The sequence below is a fragment of the Trachypithecus francoisi genome, unplaced genomic scaffold, assembly GCF_009764315.1.
Source record: "Trachypithecus francoisi isolate TF-2019V2 unplaced genomic scaffold, Tfra_2.0 Lachesis_group2, whole genome shotgun sequence".
Taxonomy (NCBI): Eukaryota; Metazoa; Chordata; class Mammalia; order Primates; family Cercopithecidae; genus Trachypithecus; species Trachypithecus francoisi.
In genome coordinates, this window is record NW_022681465.1 from 151,201,229 (window position 1) to 151,218,995 (window position 17,767).

Below are 17,767 nucleotides of genomic sequence, written 5' to 3' on the forward strand. Positions count from 1 at the left end.
AGCACTAATCACAATTTTATTTTTTTTATTTATTTTTTATTTATTTTTGAGACAGAGTCTCTCTCTGTCGCCCAGGCTGGAGTGCAGTGGCGCGATCTCGGCTCGCTGCAAGCTCCGCCTCCCAGGTTCATGCCATTCTCCTGCCTCAGCCTCCCGAGTAGCTGGGACTACAGGCTCCCGCCACCACGCCCAGCTAATTTTTTGTATTTTTAGTAGAGGCGGGGTTTCACCGTGTTAGCCAGGATGGTCTTGATCTCCTGACCTCGTGATCCACCCGCCTCAGCCTCCCAAAGTGCTGGGATTACAGGCATGAGCCACCACACCCGGCCTACTAATCACAATTTTAAATACTTTTATATATATTTGTTTACTTGTTCACTGTCTAACTTCTCCACTCTAATGTAAATTCTAGTGAGAGCAGAGACCCTATCTGTCCTGTTCTCTTCTGTTTTCCTGGTGCTTAGCATGATACCTGGCACATTGTAGGGGTTCAGTAGGTATTTGTGGAAATAATAAGTAAATTATTAACGTTTAGCCTCTGCTTTGATACTTAACAGCCCTATTTGCTTTTTATTGTTCTTGCTCATATAAAAATAAATATTATGTCTCAGTAGTAGAGAAATTTCTGAAGAGATATTAGCATAGATTTTTTTCAAGTTCTCCATCATAGTAACTCACTATAAAAAATCATGCCTACAGATATAGGGCCATATATGTCACATAGGCCTATATCTGTAAATTGATTGTAAAAATTTACACTCCACTATATATATCTTCATAATATAACTTTATGTTTTATTGGAGTTAAAAGGATAATTCATAAATTGCCACTTCATGGAAAATAGCACATCACAAGACTTATGCAGCTGAAGTAAAAGTAACCTAGAATAAACAGTTGGAATTTGTTACAGTCACATGAGAAAAAATATGGTACATGGGGCTCTAAGTATGATACTATGATGTAGCTAGAAAAACAGTTATTGGTCATCAAATAATCATTGCTTATTTCTCTTTTGCCAGGTTGTAATACCCGATACCAGAAAATATAAAATACTTGGTAATTTATTCATTTATTCAGCAGATACTTATTGAGCACCTACGAAGTGCCAGACACTAGACTCTGGGCAAAAGCATGAATAATATATGGTATGAATTATTAGGGAACACCTGCCTTTAAGGGAGTCCACAAATAGATACACAATATTATATGAAATAGTGGCAAACGTTATAAAGGAGAAAGGGGATGATAAGAAACCAATTAAGGGTTTTGAATGGAGATTTGATTTACATTATGAAAAGACAAGTCTGGCTGTTATATGAGTAGAAGAAGGGAAATTCATTAGAAGGTCATGGCAATAATGCAGACCAAAGATAATGGTAGTTTATACAAGGGTGGGAGTGCTGAAGTTAAAAAAATTGGTTGGGTTTGCAGCATAATTTTTTTTTAAAAATTGGCATGATTTCATGATGGATTTAATGGAAAATGAAATAATAAAGGAAAGAATGCTCTCTGTTTTGAGTATCTTAGTGATTGGTGGTGTCATTACTAACATGGGGAAAGTTAGGGTTAGTTTCGGAATGGAAAAATCAACAATTTTATTTTGGACGTGCTAAATTTGAAATGTTTGTTAAATATCTAAGTCATATCAAGTGGGCAAATGAATATTTGGATCTGGGGACTTAGAGGAGATACCATATCTACAAATATGAATTTGAAAGTAAAGATTGGGAAAACTATAAAGCAATGAAGTAAAGTCACCTGAAAAATTCATGTAGATAGAGAAGATGGTGAATCCTAATACACATCAGCTTTAGAGGTCTAGAAAATGGTTCAAAGAAGCCAGCAAAGGAGACTGAAGGAGGGAATGACCAGTGTGGTAGGAGGAAATTCAGGAAAGAATGTCCCCTGAGAGCCATGTGGAGAAACTGTTTTAAGAAGGAGAAAGGAAATACTGCTTTAGTTTAGTAAAATGGGACTTGAGATAGAAAGATGGAAGCCTCTTGTGACCTTGGCAGAGCAGATTCAATGAAGTAGTAAAATAAAAACCTGATCTAATATGATAATCCATTATGAAAATATTACAGAGCTTGAGTTCATTTTAAATAATACTACTCAAAGTAGAGGTCATATGAATTGCTAAGATTGATGGTCTATATGCATATAATTAATTAACTTCTAAATTCACAATTTCTTAATATTAGTAGATCAAAGTGTATAGATTGTTTTACTGTAATGATGGCTGCCTAAAGGGAATACTGAGTCGTGATTTCTTCATAGCTCTGAAGATACTATTTAATTCTGTGATTTATAATAATGAAAATAATAGTTTTAAATTCTTCCCTTCTTCTGAGATATTACAAATACCTACTCTGGACCTCAAAATAGAAAAATAAGCTTTCTTCATAAAGAGCTCTTTGTTGAACGTCCTATGTTTCTGAGGACTCCATGTGATGCATTGATGTTTGCAAGTGAGTTATTTGTATTATTTGTGTTTGTACCACGATGAGGCTGTTTCCAATAATTGTTGTAATTACTAGGTCTCCTAATCTTGCAAACTGCCCACTCTACAAAGCTCATGTCCATTCTATGGGCCCAGTAAAGGAGCTTTAGAATACTGTCACCTGAGCCAGCTCTTTTTCACAGCATTGTACAATCAAGGGACTTCTCTTCTAAAGATTGGTTTTTTACCTAACCCTCGATCACCACTATAGTCATTCAGTTACTAAATATTATTAGGCATCTTCTATGTTTGGCCTCTCCTGGAGTCAGAAAATGTAATGTCGAAAGAGATGGATCCCATCCTAGCCTCACAAAACTTAGATCCTAATGGTAAGACAGACAAAAAAATTGTTACAACAAATATATTACAGACTGCCAGGATAAGAATACAGGGTAATAGAAGAACTCAAAACTACAGATGGGAGATGGGAGGCTGGGAAAGGCTGGGCTCTGAAAGATGAACAGTTATCAAAGAGGAAGGAAAACAATTGTAAAAAGCTAGTAAAAGATTTAGAAGCAATGAAAGGATGGTGCATTTGAAGAACACTGTGGGAAAGGGAATAAAATTTATCATTATTTTTCTCTCCTTTAGGGTGACTTGCCTTAATACGTCTTAGTGACCTTCAAACCACCTTAAAAATTGATTATTCACTGTCAAATTTTATTTTTTGCCTATAAAGGCTATTTATTTTTATGTAGTAATCAGTATTCATTAGCTAATAAATATTATGATAGTGCTTATCTATTAGCTAATATTTCTCTAATTATTATATATATATAAATTATAAAAATATATGATATATAAATTATAAATATATTGTATAATATATAATAATTAGAGAAATATTAGGTAATACAGATATGCACTATCATAAGGTGATAATCAGTTTTAGCAATATTTTTGAAATTCTTTTCAGACAATTTTGGAACATTTTTAAAGTATTATTCTCTAACTCTTCCAAGATTGCCTAACCACTCCAATTGTTCATTACTTCACTCTCATGAGGCTCTAAGGGGTTTCTGTACAGATTAAGCATTTCCTCTTATTCCAATTCCATAATATGAATCATGATGAATATAATAATTTATCAAGAAATATTTAATAAGTGATGCTTTATTTCTAATATGCTCTGAGTATAACACTGAAAGAAATTCAATTTTTCTAAGATTTAATAAACTCAAGATAACACCTAACTGATGATTCATCCTCTTTTTATTCCTGAAAATCTGAGTGTGGAAGAGGTAAATGAAAGCAGGTAATTAGGTGTTATGCAGAGTTTAAATTATAATATTTTTTTCTGTGCGAAATTGAAGAGATAGCCAGTATAGTTTTAATTTTATATATAAGGAAACTGAAGACCAGTAAAGTAGAATGTCCATTATTACACCTCAAGTTAGTAAAACAAAAAGTCCTGGAAATCAGATTCTGACTCAAGTCTAGTGCTTTTCTCATTATAATATCTTTGTTCTCATTTTTTCTCCTTTTTTTTTTTTTTTTTTTTTTGAGATAGGGTCTCATTTTGTTGCCCAGGTTGAAGTGCAATGGCATGCATGGCTCAGCAGCCTAGAACTCCTGGGCTCAAGCAAACCTCCTGCCTCAGTCTCCCAAGTAGCTATGACTACAGGTGTGTGCCATCAGACCTGGCTAATTTTTTTTTTTTTTTTTTTTTTTGGTAGAGACAGGGTCTCACTGTGTTGCCCAGCCTGGTCTTGAACTTCTGTCCTCAAGTGATCCTCCTGTCTTGGCCTCCCAAAGTGTTGGGATTATTAGTCATGAACTACCACACCTGGTCTCAAAGTGCTTTTGATCTTTAAAAGTTTGAGGGCCACTGCTTAGAAATCCGTTTGTTTAGTCAATAAACAAATATTTATAAAGGACGTATGATAGGATCGTTCTAGGTATTGGGGATACAGTAATGAATGATTGACAAAAATTTCTGCTTTCTAGGAACCGGAGAGATCATCAGAGCGCTGATACCAACTGGGATGTTTATAGGACTGGATACATTTGAATTTCAGGTATGTGCACATGTACGTGTATGTGTGTATTCAGTTTGTTTCATTTACATTTGAGTACATGAAGATATAATTTCCATGCAATAAAACTCATTATTTTAAGGGATACAGTCTGAAAGTTTTGACAAGCATACATAGTCACTTAACTACCACCACAATAAAAATATATATTTTCATTACCCCAAAAAGTTCTTTCATGACTCTTTGTATGTAATACTTTACCTCACCTGCAGCTTCTGATAAAACTGATCTGATTTCTATCCCTGTTTAAATGGAGTCATATAGTAGGTACCCTTTTGCAGCTAGCATTTTTCATTTAGCATAATGCTTTGAGATTCATCCACCTTACTGCATGTATCAGTAATTGGTTCATATCCGTTCGTCTCCAATGTTCAGTAATTGAGCTTCAGTTTTCGCATCCTAACTGAGCACAAACACCAAGTGAAAAGATTTCGAATCAACTAGTGTAGGAAGTCTAGTAGGGGATTCTCCTTCATCAAAGGAGAGACCCTGAGATAAATACAGCTTAGTGTTAAGTGAACTAGATATGACTTCCACCCAGGGACTACCAAAAAACCCTAACTGAAAAACCTGACTGTTCCTGAGACTAACTGTAGGGGCAGGATGGTGGAGGATAGGAATCACCACCAGGGATCTGAAACCACTTCTGGTTTTCATGCAGTTTTTTTTTTTTTTTTTTTTTTTCTTAATTGAAATATTTTATCTTATTTTTTAAATTTTTTATTTTTGTGGGTACATAACAGGTATATTATTTATTCTCATGTAGTTTTGAAGCTTGTATTCAGTGGACATGGATAGTTGGGAAACAGAAACAAAACTTCAAGTTGAAAATATAATTTTGGCCGGGCGCGGTGGCTCAAGCCTGTAATCCCAGCACTTTGGGAGGCCGAGACGGGCGGATCACGAGGTCAGGAGATCGAGACCATCCTGGCTAATACGGTGAAACCCCGTCTCTACTAAAAAATACAAAAAACTAGCCGGGCGACGAGGCGGGCGCCTGTAGTCCCAGCTACTCGGGAGGCTGAGGCAGGAGAATGGCGTGAACCCGCGAGGCGGAGCTTGCAGTGAGCTGAGAGCCGGCCACTGCACTCCAGCCCGGGCGGCAGAGCAAGACTCCGTCTCAAAAAAAAAAAAAAAAAAAAAAAAAAGAAAATATAATTTTATGTTGATCTCAAATGTCTAGTACCCCTGGAACCTGGACAAAGTAAATACATATTATCTCTAGAATAATCCACCTTTATCCCAGGCTTCAAATAATTTCTAAATATAGAATTCTAAGGAAAGTGGGTGATTTACCACTTTTATCTAGAATAATCCACCTTTATCCCAGGCTTCAAATAATTTCTAAATATAGAATTCTAAGGAAAGTGGGTGATTTACCATAAAAAAAACAATGTAACAAGATACTAGATTGAGATCCAGCAGAAATAAAAACAACTGAAGCAGGCATACAGTGACTTCAGATAATGAAATTATTGAATACAATATAAAAAGATTATATTTATTTATTTTTTTTTTTTTTTGAGACGGAGTCTCGCTCTGTCACCCGGACTGGAGTGCAGTGGCCGGATCTCAGCTCACTGCAAGCTCCGCCTCCCGGGTTCCCGCCATTCTCCTGCCTCAGCCTCCCGAGTAGCTGGGACTACAGGCGCCGCCACCTCGCCCGGCTAGTTTTTTTGTATTTTATTTTTAGTAGAGACGGGGTTTCACAGTGTTAGCCAGGATGGTCTCGATCTCCTGACCTCGTGATCCGCCCGTCTCGGCCTCCCAAAGTGCTGGGATTACAGGCTTGAGCCACCGCGCCCGGCCAAAAAGATTATATTTAATATATTTAAAGAAATAGAAGACAAGTTTGAAAATAAGCAGAGGGAAAAACATCATGGAGGAATGAGCAAGCATATTTGGATGAAGAACACATAAAACTTCTACAAATACAAAAATGTAATGAATAAAAGTTTAAAATTCAGTCAGTAGGTTTAAGAACAAATCAGACATGAATGAAAAAGAATAATAGACTAGAAGACAAGCAGACTGTAAGACAGAAAAGAGATAGAGATTATAAAAAGGGTTTAAAAGACATAGAAAATGGAGTGAAATGATAAACATAGGTATAATTGCAGTCTCTGAAGTGTAAAAGAGTAGAAGCAATATTTAAAGAAATAATTCATTAGAATTTTTCATAATACCAAATCACAAATTCAGAAACCAAGTGCATCTCATATAAAATAAAAACAAACACATACGTACACCACAGTATAACTGCAGGACAGTGAAGATGAGAAAGATTATCTTAAAATAGGTATAGAAGAGAGATTTATTTTAAAGTAGTGACAGGCTTCAGCACCACAGGAAAGGTAAATTTTTTAAAAAATTAAAAAATAGGATGGGCACTGTGGCTCATGCTTGTAATCCCAACACTTTGGGAGGCAGAGGTGGGTGGATCGCTTGAGGTCAGGAGTCCAAGATCAGCCTGGCCAACATGGTGAAACCCCGTCTCTACCAAAAATACAAAGATTAGCCAGGTGTGGTGGCCAGTGCCTGTAATCCCAGCTCCTTGGAAGGCTAAGGCAAAAGAAGCGTTTGAGCCTGGGAGGTGGAGATTGCAGTGAGCAGAGATTGCACCACTGAACTCCAGCCTGGGTGACAGAGTAAGACTGTGTCTCAAAAATAAATAAATAAATAGTAAATAAAGTAGTGACAGACTGAGAATGAACTCAGCAGCAAAAGAGGAATGTTAAGACAATGGAATGATATTGTCAATGTTCTGATATAAAATAAAGTTAATCTAGAATTCAAAGCCTAGCATAAACATGGAGAAACCCCGTCTCCACTAAAAATACAAAATTAGCCGGGCATGATGGTGCATGCCTGTAATCCCAGTTACTTGAGAGGCTGAAGCAGGAAAATCGCTTGAACCCAGGAGGCGGAGATTGCCGTGAGCCCAGCCATTGCACTCCAGCCTGGGCAACAAGAGCCAAACTCCATCTCAAAAAAAATTAAAAATAAAAATAAATTCTCAAAAGCAAATATGAAGTAAAGACATTTTCAGACTCCAAAAGACAAGTTTACCACCAACAGACCGTACACTAAAGCAATTCTAAAGATTACACTTTAGGCAGTATCTCCTTTTTAAGGCTGAATAATAGCCCATGGCATATATTTGTATCACGATTTCTTTGTTTGTTCATCAGTCAATGGAAAATTGAGTTGTTTCCATACTTTGGCTCTTATGAATAATGCTGCAATGATCATGGGAGTGCAGATATCTCTATGAGGTTATGATTTTATTTTCTTTAGGTATACATCCAGGAGAATTGCTGGATCATATGGCAGTTCTATTTTTAATTTTTTGAGGAACATCCATACCGTTTTCTTTAATGGCTATACCAATTTACATTCCCACCAACAGTGTACAAGTGTCCCTTTTTCTCTAAATTCTTACCAACACTTGCTATCTCTTGTCTATTGGATAATAGCCATCCTAAGAAGGAGATACTGCCATTTACAACAACATGGATGAAACTATGGGACATTGTACTAAGTGAAATAAGCCAGATACAGAAGGAGAAATACTGCATGATCTCACTTATACAGAGAATCTAGAAAAAAATCAAATACAGGCCAGGCATGATAGCTCACACCTGTAATCCCAGCACTTTGGGAGGCCAACGCAGGCAGATCATCTGAGGTGGGGAGTTCAAGACCAGCCTGGCCAACATAGTGAAACCCCGTCTCTACTAAAAAACTACAAAAATTAGCCAGGCATAGTGGTGGGCGCCTATAATCTCAGCTACTCAGGAGGCTGAGGCAGGAGAATCACTTGAACCCGGGAAGCTGAGGTTGCAGTGAGCTGAGACCATGCCACTGCACTCCAGCCTGGGTGACAGAGCGAGACTCTGTCTTAAATAAATAAGTAAATAAATAAATGAAACATAAATAAAAGAGAAAATGCCATCATGATTATGTAGGAGAATAGGAGAATGTCCTATTCTCAGGAAGTGTATGCTGCTTTATTTAGCAGTGATGTGTCATGTCCAAAACATATTTTGAAACGGTACACCAAAAATTACACAGAGAGGAAGGAAGAGAATGAAGGATGGAAAGGGAAAGAGGGAAGGAAAGGGTAAGGGAGAGAGAAAGAGAGAAGCAAATGTGGCCAATGTTAAATGGTGAATCTTGATGAAAGGAATACAGAGGTTTATTTTACTATTCTGTCAACTTTTCTATAGGTTTAAACTTTTTTAAAAAAATAAAATTGAGCATTGCAATGATCTCTTCAGGACAAGTGCTAATTTCTAAAATGAAGAATAGTGGTTTCAAATGAAGTCATCTGAACCTACAGCCAAGTAGCTATGAGTACTAATTGTTTAAATATAATTATCTTAAAACTCGGACCGTTTGCAGTGGCTCACACCTGTAATCTCAGCACTTTAGGAGGCTCAGGCAGGTGGATCACTTGAGGCCAGGAGTTCAAGACCAGCTTGGCCAACATGGTGAAACCTCATCTCTACTAAAAACACAAAAATAAGCCAGACATGGTGGTGTGCATCCATAATCCCAGCTACTCAGGAGGCTGAGGCATGAGAATCACTTGAACCCGGGAGGTAGAGGTTGCAGTAAGCCAAGATCACACCACTGCACCCAGTCTAGGCAACAAAGAAAGACTCTGTCTCAAAAATATAATATGATATAATGTAATATAATAATTTTAAAACTATAAAAAATAAATTAGAGGAGGAATTGGAGATAGTCAGTATAGGGAACACTTTCAAGGAATTTTTTGTATAAAGAAGAGAGAAATGTTCAGTAGCTGAAAGGAAAAACGAGATCAATAAATAGTTATTTTAAGATGTGAGAAATAACAACATGCTTGTATGGTGATGGTAAAGATCCAGTAGAAAAGAGAAAACTGATAATACAGTGGTGGTAGAAAGCAATGTCCTTGAGTACATGACACAGAGAGTTCATCTAGTAGTCACAGAACATAACATAGAGTATAAGAGAACAAAGGCAGGTCAGTAGGGCAACAAGATAAAAACTTATGGGCAGCTCCTATGATCATTTCATTTATCAAATTTATTCAAAGTTAGATGTTCTACTGATGGAGGAGTGGGAGGAGTGCTGAAAGTTGGAAAGAGACCAGAACGTAGGAATCAGTCAAGGTAGGATGAATGCAGATTAGAGAGTAAATGGGCTAGGAAAATACTATATAATTGCCAGACAACATTAAGGGCCACTTGAGATTTGTAATTACAAATATAAAATGAGAACAGCTAGCAATATTGTGATGTTTTTCTCCTGTTACATTAACATATGTGAATACAAGCCTGATGTGGGCAAAGTTTTAGGTTTACAAGTCTTTGAATTTATAAATCTAGTTTTTGATTTATGAAGCTTCGGATTTTTATAAGCATGTATATTAAAGTGAGGGATTTGGATTGTATCACAAATATAAAGAATTCTGGGGCTCTCGCTTAGCTAAAACTGATGCTTTCCTTTAAGCCCGGGGGCACATAGAGACTGTGTTTGACCTGTGCCAATGCAGATATGGAGACCAGAGACAAGGCAGTTGCTGTCTGGTGTGAGTTTCTTTCCATCTATCTTGGATGTTATCCATAAATGGAGGAATCAAGTTTCTGGCTTTGTACCCTTTTTGAAAACAAATTTATTCCTGAAGCCCATGCTTCTCAGATGATCAGAATATTGGGATGATAGTTGTGCTGCTGATACTGCTAGCTCTCACATGGGGCAGTAGCCTGAGAAAACCAAAGGGCAATAAGCATGACTGAAATTTAGCACTGAGCTGAAGAATATTCCTGTTTTCCTATGGCTAGGTTGGGTACTCTTGAAATATGGAAAGTTCAGTTAGAACCTCCCAAATGAATTTTTTTTGAAGTTTAAAAATTCACTACTTTTTATCACCAAGATCAGAAACACAATGGCCTAATCAGTAACTGTGGACATTTTGAAACATCCTAATATTTAAGAGGAAATTAAAAGTAAGCCTTGCTTACTATCAGTGTTAAAAATCACAAATAGACACACACATACTGAATCACTGTAATAACTCCCTGGTCTTAGTTCACTGAGTCTCTGCAGATTCAATTTGGCATCAAATAACAGCCCATTCTTCTCTGCCACAGTGGTCATTTGGAGCTGATGATGAGAGAGATAGCACTTTAGCTGCATAGAACAAGAAAGAAGTGCTCCAAGGTGACATTTTGTTTTGAAAGAAGTGTGGAGATGTAAGTTTGTCGATCTGTTTTTATAAACAACACTTACCAAAATTAGAGACCATAGTATCTTTTCTTAAACCAACTTAATTAATTAAGGGTTAAGATACTTGAATTTGCCTTTGGTTATGTCCCTAACACCTAAAAGTCATCAAATTATTCTTACTTACAATTTCCTCATCTATGCAAGTGAAAAATAAAACTGCCTGAAAGCATTAAAAGGGATTTCCAAGTCATTGCTGATTTGAAACCTTCAAGATAAGCATGTTCACATCTTCAATTCCAGGCCTTGGCTAACACGCAAGACAGGCAAGCTGCTCTCAGAAGAGACCTCACTTATGCAAAGAAGGCAACCAGAGGTAGATGCCAAATTCAAAGTGGGACGCTGTAAGTAATGATTACAAAATGGATTAGGTTCCTAGAAGGACATGATGTGTATACCAAGAGGGATGAACAACCTTTTGTTAAATAGCTTGCTAAGATGATAACAGGAATTTAGTTCACCTTGGTACCAATTCACCTAAAGTCAATTCTCCTGATGCCAATTTACCCTAATAATTCATCTAAAATTATCATTTTCTAGAGCAATGGTTCTCCATCCTAGCTATGCACTGAGTGATTCTAACCTGGGGAATTTTTCAAAACAATGCCCAAGCCACAACCCCAGAGATTCTGATTTATTTGGCTTGTAGTAGAGCCCGGGCATTGTCACATAAAGTGTAAGATATCAGTTAGATGTAAATTTTAGAGAAAACAAATAATATTTTCATATAAGTATGTCCCAAATATTGTATAGGAGATATTGCACGAGGCATACTTAAAGTAAAAAGTTATTTGCTATTTATTTGAAATTCAAATTTAACTGGACATCTTATGTTTCATTTGTTAAATGTGGCAACTCTGTAACTCTAGGTTTAGCCAGGACTAACAACCACTGCTCCAGTGTATATAGGTCTTATAAACTGGCCTGGGTTTATTTAATGTTTTCCAAATAATTTTTCTTCTTTTTTTTGAGACAGGATCTTACTGTCTCACTCAGGCTGGAGTGTAGTGGCACAATCTCGGCTCACTGCAACCTCCACCTCCCAGGTTCCAGGTTCAGGTGATTCTTGTGCCTCAGCCTCCCAGGTAGCTGGGATTACAGGTGCGGGCCACCACACCCAGCTAATTTTTATATTTTCAGTAAAGAGGGTTTTTGCCATGTTGCCCAGGCTGGTCTTGAACTCCTGGCCTCAAGTGATCCACCCACCTTGGCCTCTCAAAGTGCTGAGATTACAGGCATGAGCCACCACACCTGGAAAATTTTGTGTTGTTTTTTTTTTTCAGTATACTTTTCCCATTTCTAGGCAGCTAAATTCATTTTTTGGCTGTTAGTTTCTAAAGGACTGTCAAACGTGTTTTATTTTTATATTTCTAATAAAGATTTATAATATAAATATTTATAATACATTAGATAGGTATGTAATAAATATTTATAATATATAGTATATTTTGATTTATCTTATATAACCCTTTTGAGCATTTACTTCTTCTTGGCCATTTGCTGTTATTTTATATTTCTTTGTGCTTTTTCTTATTAATTTGTAGGAATTACTTATATGTATAGAAATTAGTCCTCTGATATAAATAAGAATTTATAATAGATTTATAATTTGACTTAGTTAAATTATAAATAATTTTATAATTTATATAATTTATTTTAAAATTATAATAAATTTATAATTTGACTTATTCATGGTAATTTTTTAATGCAATTTTTAAAATTATATATGCAACATAAGCATTTTCTCTTCCATAACTTCTTAGTATTCTGTTATTCTTATAAAACTTTTCCCCACTTTGAGATTATGTTTTAAAATTCACCCATTTTGTGACAGAGGCTATAACTCCAATATTCTGTCCTCTTTAGATAGAGAATGATTATTTCTAATGGCTCACATTCTTGCATCAGGTTGTGACCATGTGAGCATGTAATTTTTTGTTGTCTATTTGACCAGTGAGAAATAAACAGAAATGTTAGGTGGGAATTCTGGGAAACCTTAAAAGACTTCTCTCTCTTGTTCCTGCTCCTGAAAGGGCTGGAGATCTAGCAGTCATATTAAACTATGAGAGACCTTGATAATGTTCCACGCTAAGGGTGGCAGAACAGAAGATATGACCCTAGATCCTTAATGTCACAGTAAAGCTACCTCCACAGACCTGCCTCCCTACATCCAGGCTTCTTTTTATGTGAGGAATATAATTGCTATCATTTTTAAGTCACTTTTATTTTGAATCTTTAAAAAATACGCTAACCTAAACTAATCCTAACTGCTACACCACACTTGCTCTTAATAGTTATATTATTTGTCTCTCTCTCTCTCTCTCTCTCTCTCTCTCTGTCTCCTGGTGTGTTTTACTTCATCTTGAATTTATTTTGGCATATAATTCCTTTCAATATTTTATTGCAGCAAAATACACATAACATTAACCATCTTAACCATTTTTAAATGTATAGTTCAGTAGTATGAAAGGTATGTATTATGTTGTACAGCCATTACCACCATTCATCCATAACTCTTTTCATCTTGTGAAATTAAAACACTGTACCCATTAAACAATAAGTCCCCATTTCTTTCTCCGCACAGTCACTGGCAACAACCATTCTTTTTGACTCCATGACTTGGACTTCTCTAATATTTCATACAAGTAGAATCATACAGTATATTGTCTTTCTGTGACTGGCTTATTTCAGTTAGCATAATGCCCTCAAGTTTCATTCATGTTGTAGCATGTGCCAGAATTGCCTTCCTTGTCTAAAGTTGTATTATATTCCATTGTATGTATATCACATTTGTTTTTCCTTTCATCCATTGATGGACACTAGGGTTGCTTCTACATTTAAGCTATTGTGAATAATGCTGCTATTAACGTGGGTTTACAGATGTCTCTTTAAGACCTTGCTTTCAATTATTTTTGGTATATACCCAAAAGTGGTATTACTGGGTCCTATGGTAATTCTGTTTTTAATTTTTTGAGGATTGGTCATACTGTTTTCCACTGTGACTGCACCGTTTTACATTCCCATCAATGGTGCACAAGGGTTAGAATTTCTCCACATCCTCACTAACACTTGTTATTTTCTGTTTTGTTTTGATGGTAGCTATCCACAAAACAAATGGCTACCATCAAAAGGATATGTGATAGCCAACCACATCCTGGGTGTGAGATGGCACTTCATTGTAGTTTTAATTTGCATTTCACTGATCATTAGTGATGTTGAGTATCCTTTCATGTGCTTATTGGCCATTTGTATATCTTCTTTGGAGAAATGTCTGGTTAAGTCCTTTGCATTCTTTTTTTTTAAGACAGAGTCTGACTCTGCAGCCCAGGCTGGATTACAGTGGTACGATCTTGGTTCACTGCAACCTCTGCCTCCTAGGCTCAAGCCATCCTCTTACCTCAGCCTCCCGAGTAGCTAGGACTACAGGCGTGCACCACCATGCCTGGCTAATTTTTGTTTTTTTTTTTTTTTTGTAGAGACAAGGTTTTGCCATGTTCCCCAGGCTGGACTTGAACCCCTGAGCTCAAGCAGTCTGCCAGCCTCAGCTTCCCAAAGTGCCAGGATTACAGGCATGAACCATCACTCCCAACCTTCATTTTTTAATTGGACTGTCTGTTTTTTGTTGTTGAATTTTTGGTGCTTTCTATATATTCTGAAGGTGTTTATCCTTTTATAAAGTAATACTTGCTAATTTTAAAAGACACAAGATGCATATAATCAGAAAGAAGATACAGACTTTGTACCACTACTTAAAAATATACATTAAGAATTTTGATACGTTTCCTTCTAGTCTTTTTTCTTTATTTTCTTTTCCTTTCTTCTTTTTTTTTTTTTTCCTTGAGACAGGGTCTCACTCTGTCAACCAGGCTGGAGTGGGGTTGTGCAATCATAGCTCACTGCAGCCTTGAATTCCTGGGCTCAAGGGATCCTCCCCTCTCAACTTCCCAAGTAGCTGAGACCAGGTATACACCACCAGGCCCAGCTAATTTTTTTTTTTTAGAGATGGGGTCTCACCATGTTGCCCAGGTTGGTCTCAGACTTCTCAAGCGATTCTCCTGACTTGGCTTCCCAAAGTGCTGGGATTATAAGCATGAGCCACTATGTTGGGTCCAGTCTTTTTTCTTTGTATTTTACTTTATATAGCAAAGTACTTGGCTCATAATAGTTGCTAAAAAATATTGGTTGACTAACTGAAGTATGTATATTCTTTTACATGTTGATTTTTGCCTTTTAAGGACAACTTCATTAGTACATGGAGCATAGGTTCATAACCATTATTATATCATTACTAATAAAAATGTAGTGAAGATATTAGTGCATATGGCTTTGTCTAAATGTAATTTCCAGGAATGGAGAAAACACTTTAAATATCTTTAACGCTTTGCATACACAATGACACAGTGTTGAATTTTGATGGGCATTAATAAATAATATTCCTCTTTGTGGCCAATATTTAAAGCAATAGAGGTATGAAACATAGAAGAAGGCAAATGGAGACCAAAATATCCTATTTATCACAATGAATCTCATATTAGAAATATATTTGTATCTCCAGGCAAATATGCCTCTTCTACAGACCTGCAAAATTAAACCCAGGGCAGGCCTCCCTGTCACACCAGCAAGAGTACAGCAGGAGCTCCGGGTGAGGAGTTTGATCCAAGAGGAAGAAAAGAGAACAGGAATGATTTATGCATGCCCAGTGTAGCCTTTCAGTTCATTTACCAGCTAAATCTTTTCCCCTAAAAAAGAGGGATCCGGTATAGAAAGGCTAGAAACATCAAGTCATCAGAGCTCCCCAAGAATGGAAAAAGGAGTGAAGAGAAAATGTTACTGCACATCTTTATAAGAACTAAAAACTGGAATTTTAAAAACTTCTTAATAATGTAACAAGTAACAAATGATATCTAATTGTTTCAAGTTTCTACTTTTGATTACTAATGAAGTTGAACAGTTGAACATTTTCCTCAACATTTAAAAATTCATTGGTGAATCATTTGTTCATATGACTTGGAACTTGAGTATTTTTCTTATCAATTTGTATGATTTCTTTATATAATTCAAATTATCTTTTATTGTACTTTCTGTTAATATTTTTGCAATGTTTTGCCTTTTAACTTTAGGATATAAAATAAATTTATGTAATCAAATCTATTCCATTCTTTGTGCTTTAATTTACTGCCTTTAAGCTTAGAAAGTCTTTCTCCCCATAACGGACATGCACTTTTGTTTTACTCTAGTTCTTTATGGTTTAATTTATATTTATTTATTTAATCCAATTGATATTTTTGGGTTTTGTATAGTATGGGTAAAAACTCTTTGAAGTCTGCCTTCAACCTACCTGTATTTCTAAGTTTTCTTCTTTTAGCCCTCTGTGTTCTCACTGACTCCTCAGACAAGCAAAGAGACAGGGAACTAAGTGAAAAAGAAATAAAAATTATGTGATTTTTGTTTTCTTAATTAGGAGGGATCAGTCATCTCTGCAAGCAATCAAGTTTCTGTAGACACTTTTCCTTTCTCTTTTCAGTAGCCTAAGATGCACATGTTTTCTTTTTTCTTTTTCTTTTTTTTTTAAGATGGAGTTTCACTCTTGTTGCCCAGGCTGGGGTGTAATGGTGTGATCTCGGCTCACCACAACCTCTGCCTCCCGGGTTCAAGCAATTCTCCTGCCTCAACCTCCCAAGTAGCTGGGATTACAGGCGCCCGCTGATTTGTTTTTCTAAGACCACCAGAGCGGGCACAAAAGAACCAGCAACTAGGCAAGTGTAGGAGCAAAACTGCAAGTTTATTTTGGTCACCTAAGGTGTGGGGAAGAGGTCTGTCGGCCTCCGGCAAAGAAGGCCGACAGAGTCCCCCGTGGGGCTCTCGGACGGAGTTCCCACAGTCCCGACATCCCGACAGGAGTGGGGCTGTGAGAAGGCCGCGCGTGGCGTCCCTCCGGAGCGGCTTTTCTAGGAGTGGGAGGGCAATAGGCGGGGCACGGGCGTGTCGGGGCGTTCCACAGGTGCGACCAGGTAAATCTTGGTCTCTTCCGATTGACATCACCTGGTGCATGCCTAGTTGGTCTGCACCTTCCTGGGTTGCCGGCTGCATTTTCGCACTTGCGGAAAAAGTTGGGGGATGAAGAACCCGAAAGTGCACCATCTTGCCACCGTTCGTCCAAACAGTCCAACCTTTTATTGATAATAGTGATAAGGGGCACCCTGGTCTGTCTGGCTACTTCCTGCTGTTAAGGGGCGTCGTTAAGGTTGGGGCCCATGGTTGGCATTTGGACGTACGGATGAAGAATAAAATAAGGCACAGTATTAGTATAGGAATGAGGAATGGAAGCATTTGTTGGAATAGGGGCAAAACCCAGAAGGAAGGTCCCAGCAAGGTTGAGGAGTATGAGATAGTTAAGAAAATTTAGTAAGTTTGAGGCGAGTCGGGGAAAGCCAAACTGATTTCCACTGATTGCTTTCGGTAGGGGCCCTTTTTAGCTGGGAATGAGGAAGGAGTGCGCAGAGTATTTGTTGGCCAGGCAGCAGTTAAGGAGTGGAGTTTTTGTGGAGTGGATGGCTTTCCGCTTACTCCTACTGCAGAGATATTGGATGGAAGGCTAGGTCCAGAGAAGGACGGCAAAACAGAATAGGTAGCCTCGCTGTTGATTAAAAAATTGATTGTCTTACCCGCTACCAGGAGAGTTACCCGCGGCTCAGCGAGGGTGATGGGGGTCCCCGAGTCTGGGCACCTTCAGTTGTAGTTGTCGTCCAGATGTAGGAGCTGGAAGGAGCTCCCAGGATCCTGGGAAAGGGGGTCACGTGGAGACGCAGCACCTGTTCTCAGGGTGGGGCAATCAGACTTCCAGTGTCCTCCCTGCCGGCAAGCAGGGCAGGGGGCTGCTGGTGGACGAGGGTTAGGACATTCACTGGCCCAATGTCCTGACGCCTTGCACTTATAGCAAGGCTGCGTTGGGGC

The 17,767-nt window shown here is 37.6% G+C and overlaps 1 long non-coding RNA gene across 1 annotated transcript; it reads left to right on the forward strand.

Moving 5' to 3' along the window:
* The first annotated feature begins 329 nt into the window (after positions 1-329).
* Positions 330-15,707, forward strand: LOC117064598. Its single transcript, XR_004429549.1, has 5 exons — positions 330-2,469; positions 4,449-4,519; positions 10,681-10,782; positions 11,057-11,157; positions 15,369-15,707. It is a non-coding gene; the product is annotated as an uncharacterized LOC117064598 (long non-coding RNA).
* Positions 15,708-17,767: the final 2,060 nt, after the last annotated feature.